We start from the raw sequence: 12,150 nt of genomic DNA on the forward strand, positions 1-12,150 counted from the left end.
GGTCTTACTGAAGCATTTTTGCTCACATCAGGAAAAGCCATCTACTTGCAAGTCTTTTTTAGATATTTTCTTATTTGCACTATCGTTTCTTGTACCGTAGCTGCAAAGACACGTTGTCAATTCGTGTTTTTGCTAACCTTTGAGATCTCAAAATTTGTCTGGAAATCAGGGAAGAATCAGGGTATTTCACTTGGGGAAACTTGTGGCAACGCTGGACAGAGTTGTCGGATGTCCTCCTGAGTGATATCGGACCAAATTCTATCCAATTCGCGCGTTAGATCGTCAAACATTCCGAGCTCTTTGGAGGGTTCTGCCCATAATGCTCCAGAGGTGCTCTGTTGGGGAGAGACCCGGCGACCTTGCTGGCCACGGTAGCCCTTGGCGAGCACAAAGACAGGCAGTAGAAACTCTCGCCGTGTGCAGGTTGGAGTTATCTCAACTTGTCTGTAAGCTCGGGATGGCTTGCTATAAAGGGCACTTGTACGAGGGGCGTTGAAAAGTCCGTCCAAAAACAAAAACTACACTCCTGGAAATTGAAATAAGAACACCGTGAATTCATTGTCCCAGGAAGGGGAAACTTTATTGACACATTCCTGGGGTCAGATACATCACATGATCACACTGACAGAACCACAGGCACATAGACACAGGCAACAGAGCATGCACAATGTCGGCACTAGTACAGTGTATATCCACCTTTCGCAGCAATGCAGGCTGCTATTCTCCCATGGAGACGATCGTAGAGATGCTGGATGTAGTCCTGTGGAACGGCTTGCCATGCCATTTCCACCTGGCGCCTCAGTTGGACCAGCGTTCGTGCTGGACGTGCAGACCGCGTGAGACGACGCTTCATCCAGTCCCAAACATGCTCAATGGGGGACAGATCCGGAGATCTTGCTGGCCAGGGTAGTTGACTTACACCTTCTAGAGCACGTTGGGTGGCACGGGATACATGCGGACGTGCATTGTCCTGTTGGAACAGCAAGTTCCCTTGCCGGTCTAGGAATGGTAGAACGATGGGTTCGATGACGGTTTGGATGTACCGTGCACTATTCAGTGTCCCCTCGACGATCACCAGTGGTGTACGGCCAGTGTAGGAGATCGCTCCCCACACCATGATGCCGGGTGTTGGCCGTGTGTGCCTCGGTCGTATGCAGTCCTGATTGTGGCGCTCACCTACACGGCGCCAAACACGCATACGACCATCATTGGCACCAAGGCAGAAGCGACTCTCATCGCTGAAGACGACACGTCTCCATTCGTCCCTCCATTCACGCCTGTCGCGACACCACTGGAGGCGGGCTGCACGATGTTGGGGCGTGAGCGGAAGACGGCCTAACGGTGTGCGGGACCGTAGCCCAGCTTCATGGAGACGGTTGCGAATGGTCCTCGCCGATACCCCAGGAGCAACAGTGTCCCTAATTTGCTGAGAAGTGGCGGTGCGGTCCCCTACGGCACTGCGTAGGATCCTACGGTCTTGGCGTGCATCCGTGCGTCGCTGCGGTCCGGTCCCAGGTCGACGGGCACGTGCACCTTCCGCCGACCACTGGCGACAACATCGATGTACTGTGGAGACCTCACGCCCCACGTGTTGAGCAATTCGGCGGTACGTCCACCCGGCCTCCCGCATGCCCACTATACGCTCTCGCTCAAAGTCCGTCAACTGCACACACACGTCCACGCTGTCGCGGCATGCTACCAGTGTTAAAGACTGCGATGGAGCTCCGTATGCCACGGCAAACTGGCTGACACTGACGGCGGCGGTGCACAAATGCTGCGCAGCTAGCGCCATTCGACGGCCAACACCGCGGTTCCTGGTGTGTCCGCTGTGCCGTGCGTGTGATCATTGCTTGTACAGCCCTCTCGCAGTGTCCGGAGCAAGTATGGTGGGTCTGACACACCGGTGTCAATTTGTTCTTTTTTCCATTTCCAGGAGTGTATTTACATGTTTGGGGTAAACCTTTCTTATTTTTCAACATAGTCCCTTTTAGACTTATACACTTCGTCCAACGCTGTTCTAATCTGTTGATCCCTTCCGAATAATAGGAATTGTCCAAGTCTGCAAAATAGCTATTGGTTGCTGCAATCACCTCCTCGTTTGAATAAAATCTTTGTCCCATCAGCCATTTCTTCAAATTGGGGAACAAATTGTAGTCCGAGGGAGCCAAGTCTGGACAACAGGGGGGATGTGAAACGAGTTGGTATCCTATTTCCAATAATTTTGCGACCACAACTGCTGAGGTGTGTTCTGGGGCATTGTCGTGATGGAAAAGGACTTTTTTGCGGTCCAATCGCCGGCGTTTTTCTTGCTCCTCGGTTTTCAAACGGTCCAATAACGATGAATAATATGCACCTCTAATAGTTTTACCCTTTTCCAGATAGTGGATGAAGCTTATCCCTTGCGAATCCCAAAAGACAGTCGCCATAACCTTTCCGACCGAAGTAGTGGTCTTCGCCTTTTTTGGTGCAGATTCTTCCTTGGTAACCCATTGTTTAGATCGCTGTTTGGTCTCAGTAGTACGAGGTTTAATCCACAGTGACGAAATGACGCCTAAAGTGCGTTCTTTCCAAAGGTGCTACTAACTAAACATGACCTCGATACGCGCCGGTGGTGCCATCTTTCGGCTTTGTGCTTACATTTGGGGTACGCCTTACAGAAGAATGGTTCATGATCTTTAATCTTAAAGCTACAAATATAGTCTCAGATCACTGCTGGTTTACCAGAAAACACGTTCCTTTACTTAAATAAAACATCGTAAAAATCAATCTGTTGCTCTTTCGTGAACAGATGTGATTCGTGAGCTTTAAGCCCCCTTTTTTTGGAAATCCTTTTTACTTAACTAACCGCTCGATACCTACTAACAACTATAGGGTAACATTAGGTACTACTAACAAAGGTTGCATAAAAGTAAAATGATTTATTTCTGTAGGTACTTGTGTCTCTTGTCGAGTTTGTTTTCCTTTCCTGCCAGTGATTACTATAATGTACACTAGAATAGGACACGTATTTCTATTTCTAATCGTTTCGAGATATTCCTGTAATTCTCATGAAATTTCGCTTCGAGAGTCTGCATGTTTCCTCTTATTAATGGTTTTACTTGTTCCTCCTTGTTTTATCCTCTTGTAATAGCCACCCTCTTGTGGGTATTTTTGAGTAAAAGCTATTTATCGTTTAGTTTATGGGCCTGTTATTCGTTTGTTACATCCTGGATTATGGCCCACGTTCCAGGATGTTGGGTGTTTTCTGTCACTACCATAGGATAACTATCTGTTTGTGTATTACGTTTAGAGTAAGATGGAATGTTTCTTACCCCATTATCACTGGTTTTTGCACTGCTCAGTATAGATACCCGTGAATTATTGCTTCCTCTAGTATTTATTTTTCCTAACACTGGGCCTCCTATCTACATAACAAAAATTACTTCCTTTTCGTCTTTGACATTTCGATGTACAGCGATCGCCCTCGTTGTTCTCTGGATATTGAACTCCAGAGCTCCAATTTTCTTCCTAATTATCATCTCCTCTTTCTTTATTTAATGTATCTAACTCACCAACAAACTTTAATAGATTATCCACGTTAGTCCATCCACTACGCAATATCTCATTTCGTACGCAGTAAAGTAATCGCCTCACAAGAAACTGTAATAAACGTTTTTCATCTAGTGGGTTGTCTAAATATTTCGATCTGGGTAAATGGCATCCAAATTACTTCTTATATGTACCCCGTGATCTATTATAGTACTTTGGGTCTAATAATTCTAAGGTTAATTTCTGTTGCGTACTAGCTGGCCTATATTTTCTCTTAAATAACTCCTGGAAGTCCTCCCGTGATTTAAATTCCTCAGAATGGGCTGTTCCCCGATCTGCAGCATCAGCTGGTAAATGTCCCAGGGCAAAATCTATTCTCTTAGTGTCATCCCATTTAGTGAGCGTAGATCTGGAAAATACTCTTAGAAATATGTTGGATGTACATCACCTTTGGATTTAAATTTGGGGGATTGTTTTCACCAGTTTAATCCATTTCCCAACTGTAATTCCTCTAATACCCTTGTAGATAACTCAATGCTGGCTGCAAATGTTTTGCTCTTTAGTTTCTGTTTAATGTTATTTAACTCTTGGCACAATTTTTGAAGTTCATTCTGGCAAATTCAACTAAATAACTTATGGATTACAGTTACGAATAACTTAAGCTTTAACGATCATATAGATAACATTGCGGATAAACCAAACTGAAGACTATGTTTTACTGGCAGAACACTTAAAAAATACAATAGGACTACTAAGGAGAGTGCCTAGTCTACGCTTGTGTGCCCTATTGTGGAGTATTGCTGTGCGTTGTGGGATCCGCATCAGGTGTGACTGACGAACATAAAAGAAAGTTCAAAGTGGGGCAACTCGTTTTGTACTATCGCGAAATAGGGGAGAGGGCGCTAACGGATATGATACGCGAACAGGCGTGATAATCATTAAAACAAAGGTTTCTTTCGTTGCGGTGGGATCTTCTCATTAAATTTCAATCACAAGCTTTCTCCTCAGAGTATGAAAATATTTTGTTTTTGCGCACCTCCATAGGGCGGAATGACCATTATAATAAAATGAGAAATATCAGGGCTCGCCCACAATAATTTAAGTGTTCGTTTTTCCGTGCGTTGTTCGCTTGTGGAACGGTAGAGAAATACAGGGTGATTCAAAAAGAATACCACAACTTTAGGAATTTAAAACCCTGCAACGACAAAAGGCAGAGCTAAGCACTATCTGTCGGCGAATTAAGGCAGCTATAAAGTTTCATTTAGTTGTACATTTGTTCGCTTGAGGCGCTGTTGACTAGGCGTCAGCGTCAGTTGATGCTAAGATGGCGACCGCTCAACAGAAAGCTTTTTGTGTTATTGAGTACGGCAGAAGTGAATCGACGAGAATCCGCGGGAAACAACTCAGTATGAACGTGACTCGCCTAAGGTGAACGTTTTCTGTGCCATTTCAGCCAATAAAGTTTTTGGTCCCTTTTTCTTCGAAGGTGCTACTGTAACTGGACTACAGTATCTGGAGATGTTAGAGAATTGCCTGTTCCCTCAGCTCGAACAAGAAGCACAACAATTCATATTTCAGCAGGATGGAGCGCCACCACATTGGCACTTATCTGTCCCTAACTACCTGAACGTCAACTACCCGAGGCGATGGATCGGCCGCCAGGCAGCCCGTGACAGAGCACTTCATCACTGGCCTCCAAGAAGCCCTGATCTTACCCCCTGCGATTTTTTCTTATGGGGTTATGTTAAGGATATGGTGTTTCGGCCACCTCTCCCTGCCACCATTGATGATTTGAAACGAGAAATAACAGCAGCTATCCAAACTGTTATGCCTGATATGCTACAGAGAGTGTGGAACGAGTTGGAGTATCGGGTTGATATTGCTCGAGTGTCTGGAGGGGGCCATATTGAACATCTCTGAACTTGTTTTTGAGTGAAAAAAAACTTTTTTAAATACTCTTTGTAATTATGTATAACAGAAGGTTATATTATGTTTCTTTCATTAAATACACATTTTTAAAGTTGTGGTATTCTTTTTGAATCACCCTGTAGTTTGAAGGTGGTTCGATGAACCCTCTGCCAGCACTTAATTTTGTATTGCAAAGTACTGTTATGTAGGTGTCGATGATCAACAGATACGTCTATAGAATTAGTATTACTGCTAGTAGTGTCTACTTTTTCTTGCATTTTTTGTTCTGCTAATATCTGGATACGCTTCTCCAGACTATTTCTATTTAATTCCAACACTTTGACCATATTTTGTGTGTCTGACATTTGGATTGCTACAGTTTCGAAATCATTCACAGGTGTATCTTCTAAGTGTTTGCTTTTTCATTGATATTTTTAAAATTTTCGTCTGCCTCCTACCTAAATGAATAACAGTGTTCCTTCATTTCCGCTTCGAACTCCTTAGATAATCTTGCTAAGGTCATCTCAATTTGAGAAATTCAACCTATAGTCGTTTTAAGTATTGTTATACCATTAGATATGTTTTCAAGCCTGTCCACCAGCTTCAAATTATCTGCTATTGCCCATGTGACATTGTTGTTATAATATGATACAGTTTATCTACTTGATCGAGTAGTTTCGGCTTATCTAAAATCTCAGTTAACATTTTTACATAAATACTGCTAGTGACTGGTATATATTAAAGCGTGACAATACGCACTCGCTAATTATTTTGTATAAATGTTTATCCCCATGAAACTAGGATGTAGTACAGCTGATAACATCAGTTACAATGTAAAACATGACACACAACTGTAGACAGTCCACATTAGGGCACACTTTGTTGCATATTTTGCTGCAGCGCGAAGCCGACGCGTTCATGTGTGTGTGTGTGTGTGATGCGACGCGACACCTCAATCAGGTGTTGATAGAGTTCACAGACTTTTCTGTTTAGAAGACTTAATAAATCTTATATAACATGCTGAGGCAGTACTCACACTCGATAACTATTTTTAATGTTGAAAGGTTACTCCCTTCAACAAATCTTCTTTCCTGCGTTTATTTCGCTGTTGTCTGTTTATTTTGTTGGTTGTTGTTATTGTGGTCTTCAGTCCTGAGACTGGTTTGATGCAGCTCTCCATGCTACTCTATCCTGTGCAAGCTTCTTCATCTCCCAGTACCTACTGCAACCTACATCCTTCTGAATCTGCTTAGTGTATTCATCTCTTGGTCTCCCCCTACGATTTTTACCCTCCAAGCTGCCCTCCAATACTAAATTGGTGATCCCTTGATGCCTCAGAACATGTCCTACCAACCGATCCCTTCTTCTCGTCAAGTTGTGCCACAAACTTCTCTTCTCCCCAATCCTATTCAATACTTCCTCATTAGTTATGTGATCTACCCATCTAATCTTCAGCATTCTTCTGTAGCACCACATTTCAAAAGCTTCTATTCTCTTCTTGTCCAAACTATTTACCGTATCACAACATAATACCTTCCTCACTTATCCTCCTCAGTCCTGGTGTCCCCTACGGGGGACATAACACATAGCATTATTTGAAATCTTTGCCCCTAGCTCGTATCATGTTGGCAACACTGAAAAGTGTTTTTGAAGGAAGTTCACAGACAGCAGCACTTCTTGCAACAGCAGTTCACCATCGTTTTGTTGAATCACATTATTGCCAGGCAGAGTATAAAATGGCTGACAGAAAAAAGCGTGTTTTCAGAGGAGAGGCTCTTCGTATGTCTTTTATTAATACTTTATTTTAATCAATATAATTTATATGGGATAATGTAAATGAATAGTCAGAGAATAATAATTTAAAATTATAATTTTCATAATTTTACAACTGTCTTTGAAAAATGTATTGAAATTCGAGTGTACCCAGGAGACATCAGGACGTAGTGTAACGTATAATGTGATTTGTCAACAAAATATATTTGATTTCTTTTACAAAAATAATATTTTAGTTGTTCATTTTAGATTCTGTGGTGAATATTAGAGTAATATTTATTATATTTCAGGAAAGTGTAATCTACAGGTGAACAATTTTACAATTTTTAAGCCTAATTTCTAATTTGTCTTTTTTTAGATTCAAAGGCATTTGAAGATTTTGTAAATGAATTATTTGATGGAGATGTTAGTGCATTCGAGCTCTCTGATGATGATGATGATGATGATATCTCTACAGATCCAGATTACCATGTTAGTAATGAAGAGGAATTAGATATAGCTAATGAAGATGAAGACGAAGCTGAAGATGGGAACAATATCAGATCCAGTTATGATGTCATACTTGTGCCGTCCTAGGATTAGTATGTATTAGGCCAAAAAGACTAAGCTGTAAGGTATTGCTAAAGAAATTTGCCGTGACAGATATTTTACAATTGGAAAACATCTGAAACTTGTTGATGGTGATGAAGTGTCTCTCAAAGTAAAACAAAATAATAAATTTTGTAAAATACTACCTATTCTTAAAAGTGTACAGAAGGGTTGTGGATTGAACCCAAGGCCCACTAACGTTTCTGTTGATGAACAGATGATTCCATTTTGGGATCACAGCCCAGCAAGACAAGTCATAAAATTTAAACATAACCCTTGTGGACTAAAGAATTTTGTACTGGTTGCAACTGATGGCCTTCGTTTAGATTTTTTCTTTTACCAAGGGAAAGGTGATCCTATAGTGAGTGACAGTATGAATATTTGGATGTAGGTGGAAAAGCTGTTATAAAACTGACAGCCACTCTTTCTCCTGGAATGACCATATACATGGAGCGTTATTTCACATCGGAGTCGCTTTTAGACAAATTGTTCAGTGAAGCTGAGTGTCAAGCTACTGGAACATTACAGAAGCGCAGATTCCAAACTATAATTGGACAATGATATTGGTAGGGAATCCATTGATGAGTCAGTAAGAAGTGATGGCCAAGTTTGTGTAGTGAAGTGGTTCGACAATCTCCCTGTTATCTTCATATGCAGTAGAGAATGAGTAAATCCAGTTGATAAATGTCGCTGCTGGTACAGGAAAGAAAAAAAAATGCGTTCAAGTGGACCGTCTCACAATTGTAAGCACCTACAATTCAAATATGGGAGGTGTTGACTTTCTCGATACGTTGATCAGCTGTTGTAGAACAAGTGCCAGAACTAAGAAGTGGACTGTAAGAATGATTATGCACTTCATTGATTTCTCTATCTGTGTTTCATGGGTAGAATACAGATGTGATCAAGCTGTCACGGGTACATTGAAGAATGACGTTATAGACTGCCTACAGTTCAGAGAAAAGTATGAGGAATACATATGGCATACAAGTGAACCTGAAGTGATATCTGATGGTGATCCTGACTTCGAAAGTACAGCACCAAAGCATTCAAAGACTAGAGTTGAACACCCTCCTGATGCCCTTCGAACCAAAAATGTTCTACACCTACCAGAATTTCCTCAACCGGGTACCAAAAAGCGCTGTCGATTTCCAGGGTGTTCAGCTAATAAGGCACACATAAGATGTTCCACCTGCAAAGTTTTCCTCTGACTGAAAGATACACATAACTGCTTCAAGCTTTATCATGAGTTCTGAAGACTAAATGAATTAAATTTGTCATCAGAAATAAATGATTATGATAGACCTACTGTATTCCAAATTATTTGCTAGTCTACTTTTCTTTTGTTCAGTATATATACCTAGGTACAATTTTGTAACAAGAAAATGTATTTGTGTAGTAATTTAGATAAATAATGCACCAATAAAACTAAAAATAATGTTCTTAATGAAATATGAGTTGTGGAACTTCATTACACCCGGCGACCTAACGTTCCCTGTGGGGAACATCCCTTTGTATGACCAGAATGATTAGTAAATCCAGTTGATAAATGTTGCTGCTGGTGCAGGAAAGAAAAAAAGTGCATGCAAGTGAACCATCCCGCAATTGTAAGCATGATTTTTTAAACATTTTTCTTTTGTTTCTAGTATCACTAATAAGCAAATTATGGAAGAAAATATAAAAAAATTCAATAAAAATTTTCTCAGGACTGAGGAAGTTATTGTGAGTACACGTTTCAGGTACTTCTCTTTATCCCTACTACCCACTGGCTACGAAATCACGTAACTACTTCTTTTCAAAATCCTTCATTATTTAACAGTCCCTATAACACTTTTCAAATACCAACATTTAAGCTCCTAATAACCAAACTCGTCAACAGAGAAACTGTTAGTATCTCAAAGTCAAGAAGTAAGTAATTAAGTAATTCCATACAATTGTCTTTTTTTTCCTTTCGGATATATGAGAATAAATGAATAATAGTATGCACCGACTATGTCACCTACTACACTGTTACTATGGCTGTACGAACTACTAAAGTTCCAGAAATCACAAAGTTACTTGCATATGACATAATTTGGAAGAATGGAGCAGTGTTTCAGTGAAGACTGCTGTCAGAATTTCATAACGCAACACCATACAAAAGATAGCATCAACTTTCCACCCCATGGTGAACCGGCAATGGAGGGTGAAGCTTTGACAATGCCAGCCACTCGTGCTGGCGAAACGTCAGAAAAATCATTATATGAACGTTGGCCGAACAACACGAGACAGAAGCCAACAGGCAGTTTGTCAACAAGTGGCCACGAAAGCCTTAACAATTTGTATTTTTAACAGTTACTTCTATTTATTTGTTTAAATGATGAAATTAACATATATAGTTACCAAAACAATACTTTGGACAAAACTGGTAATTACTTTGGAATTAATTAAGGGCTGGCTTTGCTAATATGTTTTCAAACAGAGCCAAATAGATCCTTTAAGAATACTATTAGTTGTTCCACCAAATGTTTATAATTAGTACAGAATTTATATTTGTTTACACACCAACAATAGAATTGAAATCACAAAACAATCACTGATTTGACCCTATAATGAAAGTATTAGCTAGGAATAGTCAAAATAAATTAGAAAATCAATTACATGCATGAAACTAAGCACAAAATTAGATCTGGTGTTATATTCTTTAAAATTGAGGGCCAACCTTTCTCTTTTACAAAAATGCAGATTCTACTCATGTATGTTAATGGTAATTAGTCAGACATGAAAAAATGAATTTTAAGGAGGCAGATGGCAAAACAAGAGGGGAAGCAAAAAGATCCCGGCTTGCTTCGTCACAGCCTCAATGGAAGGGACTACATTTGAACATCGCCATCACCAATGTTGTGGGCAGACTAAAATGCGGGAATCCATCATCATTATCATATGAAGGACCACTTACTATATCTAATTCCAGATTCAGGAAGCAACAGTCTCAAACTGCAGGTCACCATTTTCCAAGGAGGCGGCAGCATTGCCACATCATCCACCATAGTGCAGCAGTTATAGAGACTGGATGGTGACATGTGGCTCAGTTTCTGCATGTGGCAGTTATTTATCAACTAAGATTTGTAATTTGTGGAAGATTCTGGCTCTTACTTATTTATGAAATATTGTAATTTATTAGAAGGTTCTATGTACATATAAATGTGGGCATTCTCTACTGAAGACACGAGTTCAGTTCCGTCTATATCTGAGTGAGTGTGTGTACTTAGTAAGGTACTTTCAGTGTGGAGTTGACAATCCTGTTAGCTTAACTGGTCTACGATTACAAATTCTAGATGACATTACGAACTAAACTGTCCTGGCACAACTCATGATCCCCTCACAGTTTGTCACCTGAACTATACAAGGAAGAGCTTCATATTGTTGAACAGGAATGAAGGGAATAGCAGACTAAGGCAAGGTATCAAAAATGGTTCAAATGGCTCTGAGCACTATGGGACTTAACTTCTAAGGTCATCAGTCCCCTAGAACTTAGAACTACTTAAACCTAACTAACCTAAGGACATCACACACATCCATGCCCGAGGCAGGATTCGAACCTGCGACCGTAGCGGCCTCGCGGTTCCAGACTGTAGCGCCTTTAACCGCTTGGCCACCACGGCCGGCGGCAAGGTATCCCAAAGATAAATTGGTAGAAAGATAATATGGGAAAATACAAGAGATCTGTTGTAAGGTAGAGATCATAGGAGGATGTAGGCCAGAAGAAACAGAAAAATTGTCTGTAACACTTTGACCACTGGCAGCATTTTGGTAAACTTTTCATTTTGGCCATGACTTTTTTTTCTTCATATTATTTTAAAAAATTGACATGAAGAAAAAATAATATGAAGAAAAAAAAGTCATGGCCAAAATGAAAAGTTTACCAAAACTTTTCATTTTGGCCATGACTTTTTTTTCTTCATATTATTTTAAAAAATTGACGGGGTGTAAAGCTAGCTCGCCTCCACGTGGTGCACCCCGGGTAACGCTAAATGAGCTAGCACATAATGGCAGTCAGACAAACCGTGAAAGGTTCTCCTGACTATGCAAGTAGACACAAAAAACGTCCTCCTAAGGATATGCCAACAAGGAAACTTGGACCTACGGTCCGAATCTGCCATCTCAACATAGAGAGCATAAGCTATTCTAAGTGCCAATATTTATCAAAACTACTGAAGAAAGACAACATTGATCTGATCGCCATTCAGGAAACACATTGTAGTACTGAAGTACAACTGCGGAAAAGGGGCAAAATACCCGGATTTGAATTACTTCGTGCCACTTACCACCATACCCATGGTGTTGCAACCTACATCAGACATGATATAGAAAATG

Source organism: Schistocerca cancellata, chromosome 5 (assembly GCF_023864275.1).
Source record: "Schistocerca cancellata isolate TAMUIC-IGC-003103 chromosome 5, iqSchCanc2.1, whole genome shotgun sequence".
Lineage (NCBI taxonomy): Eukaryota > Metazoa > Arthropoda > Insecta > Orthoptera > Acrididae > Schistocerca > Schistocerca cancellata.